The sequence below is a fragment of the Lacerta agilis genome, chromosome 1, assembly GCF_009819535.1.
Source record: "Lacerta agilis isolate rLacAgi1 chromosome 1, rLacAgi1.pri, whole genome shotgun sequence".
Classification (NCBI taxonomy): domain Eukaryota; kingdom Metazoa; phylum Chordata; class Lepidosauria; order Squamata; family Lacertidae; genus Lacerta; species Lacerta agilis.
Window position 1 is genome coordinate 35,888,217 of NC_046312.1, and position 12,590 is coordinate 35,900,806.

Below are 12,590 nucleotides of genomic sequence, written 5' to 3' on the forward strand. Positions count from 1 at the left end.
TAGAGACAAATGACAGGTGATGGTTATATTCTTCCTGTCCTGCTTTTTGGCTTCCGTGTGGCTTTGGAAACAGATTGGCTTTGACTTGGTGCAACTAGAAAGTTTATGGGCGCATACTATCAAACTTCTATAGTGAATAGAAGTTGCATGTTGATTTATATGCATGTCACAAAATGCAATACGCCTACTCAGGGGATACCATTCTGAGCCAACTTTGAAATGGTATGAACTATAATTTTACAAAGAATTGCATATTTACCTGTGGCACTTAGTACACAAACACAATAACATGTGAGTAGTTTTGTATAAATTGTGATCTGTGAACATTCTGGGTGGTAAATACCTTTGAACAGTTAACCAACATATTCTGATAGTGAGATTACTTTTAGAATGCCTTGACATATTTTGTTTCCAACATGGATATTTGAAATATGATCTCATTTACAACCCAGACCTTAGAATAAAACCCTGCTGTCAGTAATATTAAATGTCCAAATTAATATGCTTGTATTTGAGAGCAATAGTGAAGACTTTATATTGTGAATTGATTTATGAGTATTTAATCTATAAATAATTTATAATTTAAGATTGCATTTTTGTCCTACAAACAGGCAGCCCCTTACAATATAAATTTGCAATTCAAAGTTAATTCTCATCTTCCAGATCTGGTTTCCTGAGTTCATCAATTTCCAGCACAGCAGTTCCAGGATAGGAGTTGTTTGGAAGTTAATGGTGTTAACTTTCTATTTTTCTTTTACTCTCTCTCTCCCCCAACTTCTCATCATACTTTGGAAATATCTTACTCGGAGAACACATTTCAAATATGGCAGAGCTGAACATGTTTGGGGGTGGGGGATACTTGGTTTTGCTGGGCAGATTTTCAAAATCCTCTCCTCTCCCCCCCCCACCTCCTTCCTTCTCCCTGTGTTTATGATTTTCACAATGGTGGTCAGTCACCCTGGTGCCGCTGAGCACCTTTTAAAAAATCTACAACTCTTCAAAGTAACAAAAGGAAGCTTTCTTTTATCTTCATCAAAATGATGCATAGCCAATGAGATTCAGTATGTAATGATCCCTAAAGCCGAATCAAGAGTGAGGAGAAGATGCGTGGAAGACAAAGTGGAGTAGACTGCAAAACACCCAACACTAAATCATTGAAATGGCTGATCTTCCATTCTCCAAACAGGAATTATTCTAGCTCATTTCTAAACCCAAATTTGGTAACATTGCCTTCTGTTTGAGCATGCCTTTGGCATTTCATATGGGGAAAGGACATGCCTTTCTCCCAAACCACTTTAGCCAGTTGCATTTCTGCTGAGCAGGCCACACCAACAGGAATCATCTGCTCAGTTGTCCTATGATTCAGATCCAAGGAATGTTGTTGTTCATGTTTATAGCCACATTACAGCTTTGGCAATTTCACATGTTAAAGGAACCTCTTCCCTTTTAGGTAGGGTTGCCATACATTCAGGAATTCCCGAGCATGTCCTCTTTTGGGGGTCCTACATGCCCATCCAGGGGGAATTTTATGTTTTAAAGCAAATGTCCAGGATTTTGGTTTTTAAAAAATAAAATAAAAATGTTCATAGGCAGCTCTAGTTTGGGCTCGGCCGACCTGGGCTCAAGCTCTGGCTCTGAGAGCCAGTGTGGTGTAGTGGTTAAGAGCAGTAGACTTGTAATCTGGTGAACTGGGTTCACTTCCCCACTCCTCCACATGCAGCTGCTGGGTGACCTTGGGCTAGTCACACTTCTCTGAAGTCTTTCAGCCTCACTCACCTCACAGAGTGTTTGTTGCGGGGAGGAAGGGAAAGGAGGTTGTGAGCCGCTTTGAGATTTTTTCGGGTAGTAATAACGTGGGATATCAAATCCAAACTTTTATTCTGGTTCTGGTATGGGTAACCTGGTCTCTCTGGCTTAGGAACCCTAGGCTGTGATTCAGGCTTGGGCTCTGGTGTGGGAGGCTCAGGCAATTGCCCTAAAAAAGCTCAACAACTTTTTGATTTTTAGCTCTTGAAATACGGCAACCCTACTTTTAGCTATTCATACTTTTCACCGACATCCAACCATTCTGACCAACGATAGCATTTTCATTTTTTACAACTTTATTAAAATTAGTTGAAAATCAAGTCAACATTAATCCTTGGTTTCTGTTTCCTCTTGTTGCAAAATGTTAGCTGTTTTAAAGCAAAGTTCATAAAATTATATTTGCATTGAATACGCAGATAAATTGTTGCATCTTCAAAAGGGTTATAATTAGTACAGGGGTATATGGTGCCCTCCACATGTTTGACTCCAACTCCTATCACAAGTCAACATGAACAGTAGCCAAATATGTTGTGAGTCAGAGTATAACAACAACTGGAGGGCATCACTATTGGCTCCCCATAAACTAGCAAATAGATAGGACCTAGGCACACACTGGACAACATGCCATTAATTCAATTATTAATCATAGTAATAGTTTTTTAAACAAACTGGCAGGCTCATTTTCATCCCCCCCCCCCAGCCACATTATGTTTCTGATTCAGAGCAAGCCTTCAGTGCCTGCTATTAACACTGAAAGAAAAGTTTCATTTTTACTTCAAATTGCATTGGTGTAAGTGCAAGCTTTTCTTCCAATGCAAATATTGCAACCGGTGTATTGGGGCTAGGGGCCTTCAGATGCAGACTGCAGCAAGGCACAAAGGATTAAAGCCCCCTGCCCCTTCCCAGGTCCCAACCTGGTGTTTAGGTTTAAACAAACATTCAAGCAACTAGTTTGAACCATAAATGTCAGTTTTGGGGGGGGCTGGCTTCTGAAAGCTGTCCAGACAGGAAAACATGCAGGAATTATATGCTATCTGCACTGTATGCCTTGCAGGAAGGGTTGGGGCAGTGTTTTTCAACCACTGTTCCGCGGCACACTAGTGTGCCGCGAGATGTTGCCTGGTGTGCCGTGGGAAAATTACTTTATATATAGTCAATATAGGCACAGAGTTAAATTTTTTAACATTTTCTAATGGTGGTGTGCCTCGTGATTTTTTTCATGAAACAAGTGTGCCTTTGCCCAAAAATGTTGAAAAACACTGGGTTGGGGAATACGTGTAAGAAATGAAACCTTATGAACCACTAAGTCCTGCTGAATTCAATGACACTTACATCCAAGAAAGTATGCATAGGATTGTAAGCTTATAATGCAATGCTACATGCCTTGCTATAGATATGTCCCACTGAATTCAATGGGATTTATTGACATGTAAGGGATTGCAGCTTTAGCATGCTTTAATGAAATTTAACATTGTTTGTGACAAACTTATTAAAATTAAAAAATGTAAGTAGGCTATAAAGCATTTACCAAGCTATTCATAAACCTGATTCTAATACAACTGATAGAATTCTTCCCTGTGAGTCCATTTCTAATCTCTAAACCAGAGTTATAGCAGCATTGTTCTTAGATTGCATGTTGAATTTTTAATTCCACATTCATTCTATATTCATTAATGGCATGCATTAACTTGTTATATATGGTAGCTTTGCAAAATCTAAGACTCAGAATGCATGTTATCATTTGCAGAATCATTTCATTGATATATCTCTGTCTTAATGCCCCATTCATAGGGAAATAAGAATAAAATATTTTTGAGAATCTGAATCACTCAAATTTCTGAGAAAAGGGGCCACATAAATATGTGTGAGTATGCAATCTTACTCTGTTTTCTTTCTTTTTTAATGTTCTATTGATTTCAATGGAAATATATTTCCAATTAAGAGTGCATAGAAATTTATCCTTACACCCTGATCTTAAATAACTTTTGAAAACTCACCAAAAGACCTGCTTGGTAATATTAGATTACCACATCACATCAGTAATCTATGAAGCTTGGAACATTTGGAACACCCTGACCACATCATTCTTTCCCACGACATTGTAAGCAGACAAATTGAGAGGGTTTGTTCTGGTGTGGAAATGAACAACATGATCAGGGCATCTACATGTGATTAGTTTCCATATATTACCATAGCAACGAGGGAAGCAAGCACTAGGTACTTGCTTTTTGACAGCTACAGTCACTTCGGTAACATAGCTTATCCTTTTTTATAATTCATTCCAATATGCCCACATATTGTTTCTATCGTGGCTAGTATGAGGAAATGGTGTACAGGGAAGTTAAGCAAAGAAGCCAATCTGAAAATGCTTAGATTCTTGTGAATGTTAGATAAATAACTTACCTTTTTTTTAGGACAGTTTGGGGCTACAGGTTCTTAGTGATCTATAGGGGTCCATTGTGCTTCCATAATGAAGTGTTTTCCCAGGCAACCTTAGTAAAGCCAGATACATTTCAGTGGTGATTCTTTTTTTCTTTCTCTGTTTTTCCCTAGGCGTCTCTGTTGGATATAGGGTCAATGACAGACCAGCAATCAGTGGTTATTCTATGGTACATTATTTTATCTCAGCTTATCCCCCCAGGGAAATACTCTAGATGCATCAATGCCTAACCACATTTCCCCGCCCCCCCCCCCCGCTAAATTGCTTTACTACCAGGATAGGGAACATTTGGCTCTCTGATGTTGTTGGACTACAGATCCCATTATACCTGACCATCGGACATGCTGGCTGGAGCTGACAGAAATTGGAGTCCAGCAATATCTGAAGGTCCACAGGTTCCTCATTACTACCTTCATATTCTTAGGTGTTTTTGAAAAGCTTAATAGTCACCCAAACTAAGGGTGCATGGAATTCTCTTTGTAGAACTAGTCATAAAAACCCTTCATCAGTTTAGAATACATAATTGTTTACCAAATTTCTTTGTTTTCTAGATGATTCATTTGAAGAAATCAGTATTGACCAAATTTGCTGCTACTTTTAAAACAGAGAATGTGGAAACCATAGAAACATTGTGTAATTTCTCAAGGGGGTTCAAGTTCATTTTGTAGATGTAGGATGAGAATTCTGATTATAAGCACATGAACAACAACTTAAATAAAGATTAGAATAGTTTAAAAGACACAAACATATTATATATTAGGAAAAAGATTGCACTAGTGACTCAGCGACTCAGAATTTACATATTCAATTAGTTTCTTGCCTTAACCAGAGATGCAGTGAAAATATAATCTGATCAGCTGACACAAAACTCTAAAACTGTGGTTCCCGATTACCTAAGTACTTTGGACCCCCTATTTTTAAAAAGCCAAGCTATGGACCCCCTACTTTTGAAAATCTTAACCTCTCTATGGTAGTTTTTGTGTTGTGAATAGCACCACGGACCCCTGGGTGGGTTACACAGATCTCCTGGGGTCCATGGACTATGGATCACCAATTGGGAACCACTGTTCTAAAAGGCAAAGCAGTGTTTTCTGGAGAAGTTTTTCAGGGGTACGAAGAGGCTTAGGGCAGGAGGGAGAAAGAAATATACATTGTGTGGGGCTCCTTCCAGTCACAAAACATTGGATTAAACCAAAACAATCTTTTAAGGTGAGTTTGGGGCTACAGATTCTTAGTGATCTATAGGGATCTATTGTGCTTCCATAATCTTTTAAGGTGGTTTTAAAACAATTTTTTAAGGTGGTTTAATATACTAATATACTAATATCATGGCCACTGGTCCCATCACCTCCTGGCAAATAGAAGGGGAAGAAATGGAGGCAGTGAGAGATTTCACTTTCTTGGGTTCCATGATCACTGCAGATGGTGACAGCAGTCACGAAATCAGAAGACGCCTGCTTCTTGGGAGAAAAGCAATGACAAACCTAGACAGCATCTTAAAAAGCAAAGACATCACCTTGCCGACAAAAGTCCGTATAGTTAAAGCTATGGTTTTCCCAGTAGTAATGTACGGAAGTGAGAGCTGGACCATAAAGAAGGCTGATCGCCGTAGAATTGATGCTTTTGAATTATGGTGCTGGAGGAGACTCTTGAGAGTCCCGTGGACTGCAAGAAGATCAAACCTATCCATTCTCAAAGAAATCAGCCCTGAGTACTCACTAGAAGGACAGATCCTGAAGTTGAGGCTCCAGTACTTTGGCCACCTCATGAGAAGAGAAGAATCCCTAGAAAAGACCCTGATGTTGGGAAAGATGGAGGGCACAAGGAGAAGGGGACGACAGAGGATGAGATGGTTGGACAGTGTTCTTGAAGCTACTAACATGAGTTTGGCCAAACTGCGAGAGGCAGTGAAGGATAGGCGTGCCTGGCGTACTCTGGTCCATGGGGTCACGAAGAGTCGGACACGACTGAACGACTGAACAACAACAACAAATATACTAAGATGTGAACAAGCCTTTACACTATGCTTCTTAACACATGTGAGCGAACAAACCAGGAGGTCATTCTTAAACCAGCTTTACACCATGGATTAATATTGGCTTGTACCAATGCTGTTAACCATAGTTTACTAGTTGCTGCCCCTGATGTCCTTCTCTCTCCATGAGTTCAGTGTAACCCGGGGAAAGCTTAATTCATTCACAAGCAAGTCTCTTGAGTCTGAATCAATATTTTCGAGACATACTATGCTTCTAGAAGCTGCATAGTCTACCTTCTATTTTCAAATATCTGAAGCAATTGTGCATCTTTTTCTACACAATGAAATTAACAGACAAATTATTTGCTATTAATTTCATATTAATATTATATAATTTTGAATTTTCTCCCAGGTATAAAGACTTAAACATTAATCATTGAAAACCAGAAATATTCATTTTGTGCCTTTCCAGACGAAGGCAATAGGAACTGTGTATTCAAAAATCACCAGCCTAATACCACTGTAATTTATTTTTTGTATCATTTTAGTTAGCAATATTTTAAATTTCTAAAATGTTATCCATATGTAGCTTAGACATGCATGAATAAATCAGGCTATTTGCTCCTCTACATGTTCTGAGATGATCAGGGTGTATTTAAAAAAAAAAAAAAAACCAGTGTTTTGAAAGATTTTATATCCCCCTTAGTCTTAGTCATGGAACTACAGGTTTTAATAGCCAATAAGTACCATTTTAAATCATCTTCTTGGATAAACATAGGCCATATAATTCTACACTGTAATCTCTCTATTCAACTCAATTACTTTTAGTTGAAGTAGAGCATATCTTTTAGAAATACTTTGTGCCACTGGTGCCACACAGCAGCCATAAAGCTAATGGATTGAGCTCTCTAAAGATTCAGCTGTGTCCAAGGAAGTCATGTGATATGACATCATTTTCTATTAATTCTTCCTTAGTTTTTGTTGAAAAAGCTTCTGCTGAAGCATTCATTCAGATAGTGGCTGCAGGAGATGATAGGTCTCAGAGTAACAGTCTGTTGCCTAGGGAAAGTAGAAATAAATACTATTAGTGTGAGTCTTTGGGGTGTAAAATATATAGCAGAATGTTGAATCCTACTCATGAGTCCCAAATATGGATTCAAATAGCATTATAATCTTTATCAATTACAAATGCTAATGTGCAGCTTTATATAGCTGCTAACCTGTTGGTCCTCAGGCTAGTAATCCCAGCTACCAATGTGACTCGGTAACTACCTTGACTGGGTGACTCAACTGTGGCTCCAAATATTGGCTTAGTAGTCCACATTGTTGTTCAGTTGTTCAGTCGTCTCCGACTCTTCATGACCCCATGAACCAGAGCACGCCAGGCATGCCTATCTTTCACTGCCTCCCGCAGTTTGGCCAAACTCATGCTAGTCGCTTCGAGAACACTGTCCAACCATCTCATCCTCTGTCGTCCCCTTCTCCTTGTGCCCTCCATCTTTCCCAACATCAGGGTCTTTTCTAGGGAGTCTTCTCTTCTCATGAGGTGGCCAAAGTACTGGAGCCTCAACTTCAGGATCTGTCCTTCTAGTGAGCACTCAGGGCTGATTTCTTTAAGGATGTATAAGTTTGATGTTTTGCAGTCCATGGAACTCAAGAGTCTCCTCCAGCACCATAATTTAAAAGCCTCAGTTCTTCGGCGATCAGCCTTCTTTATGGTCCAGCTCTCACTTCCATACATTACTACTGGGAAAACCATAGCTTTAACTATACGGACCTTGTCGGCAAGGTGATGTCTCCTTTTTAAGATGCTGTCTAGGTTTGTCATTGCTTTCCTCCCAAGAAGCAGGCGTTTTTTAATTTCGTGACTGCTGCATGCATTATCATCACCATTTCCTAAGTATTTTCATAACGCTATTATTACCACTGATACATTTAGAAGTGTTGGAGGAAGGTCAATGAGTCCACTTTTCCCAATTGTGCCCCCTCTCCTGGGTCACATTGAGCTTGTGAACTTTGATATGCTGGTTTAAATAACCCACTCTTCTCCATTCAGGTTGCATCAGAAATTCTCACCCATTTCACTTACATTCTTCTCTTTCGTGCACCTGCACTGAACCTGCCAATTGTCACCTAATTATCTTTAAGAAATGAAGCAAAGCTGACCAAACCTGAAACATGTGCCGCCATATCTGGTGGTGCATAGTGCCCCAAAACAATTCATCTTTCAATCGGAGGATGAGAAGCAAAAAAATGTCAATTTCCCATCCCCATGGACAACCAGCTCATTCTGCAAAGCCTGAAAGTAGGATGTCTATCATAGCTCACCACAGATACTGCCCAGGGCCAGTGAGGTTGGTTACTTACACCATGTCTGAAACCCATTTGTTTGACCTCGTGAGACCTGGAACTGAGGCCTGGTCTAGCCAACTTCTCCACCAAACCTGTCTCTGCTAGTTTGAGAGATAAGAGCAAAAGCACACACACACATACACACTGTACACATACTTGGGTAGGTTGAAATTTAATCCAGTTTTCTAAAAGTGTTCTAGGAATTTAAAGAATTGAACTAATTGAATATTATTAGATAGAATGCCGTTAAATCTATACAGATTTATCTGCATTTGCCAAAACTTACTGCTTAATGATTTCCAGCACAATCCTATACATGTCTTTTATTAATTTCAATGTCTAGGATTCCTACCTTGTTTGAAGATATATTGAGATCTTCTATACCTTCCTATTGATGTTTTGTAACCCAAAATATGTGTATCCATTTTGTATATTGGATTGTATATTGTATAATTCAGTGAGCAGACAATCACATTTATTATTAGACAGAATTGAAACACATAAATGAAGCCATTCAGAATACATCAATTGTTCCTGCAAATGTAATTTGAACTCTATGAAACATTAATGTGTGAAGTACATAATGCTTTTAGACTACAAAATAAAAACAAATGAAAAAATGGAATGATATTAAAAGTATGCATCGACTTAGGTTTTCCTCTTCTCTATTCAAAGCATGTTTATTATACCAGGAAGGATAGGTGTGTGCATTTGGAAAAATGTGCATAATGTGCAATGCATATTAGGAAATTATGTATGTGCACTTATACACATATAAATATAGATATATTGTACAGGCTCAATAGCCTCTTCCTTTCAAGGTTACTAAAAATAAAGACAAGTTATAGAGGTTATCTAGAGAAAATATTTTTTCTTTCTTTAATTACATGTTTATATCACTTCAAAGTCTAGAGCTTTGGGGGTTTTATGCAAACATTTTAAGCAAGAAAACTGGCAGTGGTGACATTGTGCCCCAATAGGCAAATAAAGAGGCAGGGTTGAACTGGGCCATTTTTATTTAGACCTTAAATTGAAATGAGTGGAGGGGAAACTAAGCTGTATAACTGTAGCCATTGGGCAACCCGCCCTTGCCTAAGGAATTGGGGCAAGGCTTCCTAGCCTGCCCCAATCCCCAGCCACACCCTGAAGGTGAGAAGGGAGGCCTTATCTCATCTCCAGCCCCCAGGATCGCAGAACCCCAGGTGGATGAGGGAGTTTGGCCTCAAAGGAGGCCCCTATCTCACCCTCTGAATGGTGGAGTCCCAGAAGTGGGCCTCAGAGCTGACCCGTCACCTGAAATGTGCCTAAAGGGCGTCACCAGGCTAAACCAAACTATTTTTCCCCCCACACCTGAACTGCCAAAAGTGATCAAATCAAGAAGAATAACCTATTTAAACAACACCCTGAGATCTCCGGGTATAAGGCGGTTTATAAATTTTGTAATAATAATAATAATAATAATAATACCATCTAGCACTCTGTCCTGCTATTCAGTGTGAAGTAGGCACAAACCCAATCTGTGATTCCAAATGCAGATTGGGGGAAATTCCTACGTGGCCCCCTAGTGGTGACCCCAAAGCACACAGGGAGGCAGGGAGGGTGCTGCTGCAAATGGGGAGGCTGGAGGGAAGGCAGATTGTCCCTTAAATTGGGATCAAGTTCTGCCCACTCACTTTCACCACCTTAGAAATGCACCAATTGGTGCAGGGAATTTCCCTGCTCGACCTCTCTTGCCCAACAGCTCGCAAAGGCATCCAGGTTTCTTGGCCGCTGGCACCTTCTAGGCGCTTTGGCTGAAAGTTCTTCAGGTAAAAATAATAATTCTCAAACAGTGGGCCAGGACCCACTAGTGTGCCTTTCCAATGAAGGAGAGTCCACCACCTTTTGAGGTAGTGAGTTCCAATGTCGAACAGCTCTTGCCATCAAAAAGTTACCGGTATTCAAAATATTTAGTCGAAAACACTTTTCTTGTAATTTGAAGCCTTTGCTTCTGGTCCTACCCTCTGGAGAAGCAGAAAACAAGCTAACTCCAGCTTTCATGTGAAATTTTTTTATCACCAATAATTCTTAATTCTTGGGCGAAATGCTTTCTCTCCTGAAGCTCCAAAAGGAATTGTTAGTCTGCACATAGTAGGGACACATTTGTGAATAGTTGTGTTTGATATGCACTACTGTTCACTGAATATGTGAAGTATACCATTTTAGTCAGCTTTTCTGAAAGTAGCAAACCTGATCCACACAGAGAAATCAATAGATGGATGTAGATAATTGTGTCTGGATTGAGTGTATATCCTTATATTGTCAATATTTGCTAAGCTTGACATCTGGCATTTTTATTCATACTCAGATCATTTGGATATTTTATTTTGTTTTAATCTAAAAACTACTGTTTCAAGTTAATTTAAGGTGGATGGGGGCATTCCAGTGTGGTAAATTGCAAAGTATAAGCCATTTATAAGTGTGACAGTAGTAGATTACTGTGGGGGGGGGTAGTCTCATATTTGCAATGATGAAGAGAAATCCATAGAATAAGGCTGTAGAACAGAGCAAGAATTGTTGAAAAAAGAAGCTGAATAACCAGCTACATGATGGAAATATTTGTATTCCCAATCCAATTAGGTTGTGGCTGAATCCGCTTGAAACAAGTTGGCTATGGTTAATACAGGGTGCAGTTCTGTAATTTATCTGGGAACAAGTCCCACTGAACACAGTGGGGCTTCTGAGTCGACATTTGTAGGATTGCACTGTCGTAGATTATTACTTATGAGTAATTTTAGTGGCTATGATTAAAATACCTTTATTTACATATTTAATAGTTGCTCACTGTTATTACTCAGTCTGAGATGCAATAACTTAAGATAGTGGCCATGTATCAGTATATAGTGTGTTGTGTAGAAAATAGTAGAAAGTGATATTTTTTTAAATCGCTATGTTTTATTCAGCCAGTCAGAAATAATCAATTAAAAGTAGCAGGTTGAACCCAGAGAAGCTTCCTCTCTTGGAGGAAAAACCTTTCTGCAATGGAGAAAACTCCTCTTTTGCAGGAAGGTATGCTGGATCCATCCAAGTATCTAAATCCCTTGCTGAATTAAAAAAAAAATGTATGACATTTGCAAATCAATCCTCTGCAGATTTATGCAGAAGTAAATCCCCACTGTGTTGAATGGAACTTACTTCCAAGCAAATGTATATAAAATGTGTCTTAGATGTCAGGGTAGCATTAGATATTTGTTACTGAAGTGAAATACGGAAATCAGTGAAATTCTGTCCCTGGAAACAACTTCAGTTCTGGGAGTAAAAAGTTCATTGTTTGAACCAGTATAAAAATACTCCTGCAACCATAATAAAACATGAGAAATTACATAATTCACTATTTTTTCTTCAAACAGACTCATGAATTTTTCCTCAGATGAGTAATACATTTTATTGCAAAATGCATACTATTTTACTCTCCAGAATGTAGACATGAACATATATATATATATATATATATATATATATATATATATATATGAGAGAGAGAGAAGGAGATATTTAGTAGATTAGAGGAATTGTCCTGCCACTTTCCCCACATGGATGCCTTGCTTTGCCAATTGAAGTCTTTAGGTTTTTTTAGGCTATTTATTTGAATAGTTAGATTTAGAATGTATATTCTTGTCTGTTTTGTTTAAAATATATATATATTACCAAAGGTATATTTGAAGCAGATGCCATCACAGATGTTGTTCGATCAACTCAAATATGAAGGAAGGATACTACAAATGAGAAGATGGGGGAAATGTCAATATTTTCCTAATAATATGTTGATTTGTCTAAATATTTCACTCAATAATTAAAGGGTTTTCCTTTTCTGTGATGCCAAAATTCTTTCAGGATCCATTCTACCTTATCTCAGAATATATGTAAAAACTTGTTGAACATGACTTGTTTCCTAATTCTGTCTTATGTCTGCTTCAGTTCTTCTGCCTGTTTCAGGTAGCAAAATATATTAAGTATGTTGAATGTGCAAAGCAGTAG

The 12,590-nt window shown here is 38.7% G+C and overlaps 1 protein-coding gene across 4 annotated transcripts in view; it reads left to right on the forward strand.

Annotated features, from left to right (window-relative positions):
- The window catches only part of NOVA1 (NOVA alternative splicing regulator 1), a 144,386-nt gene that overhangs the window by 128,672 nt on the left and 3,124 nt on the right, over nt 1–12,590 (forward strand). The gene's annotated exons all lie outside the window — the stretch shown is intronic.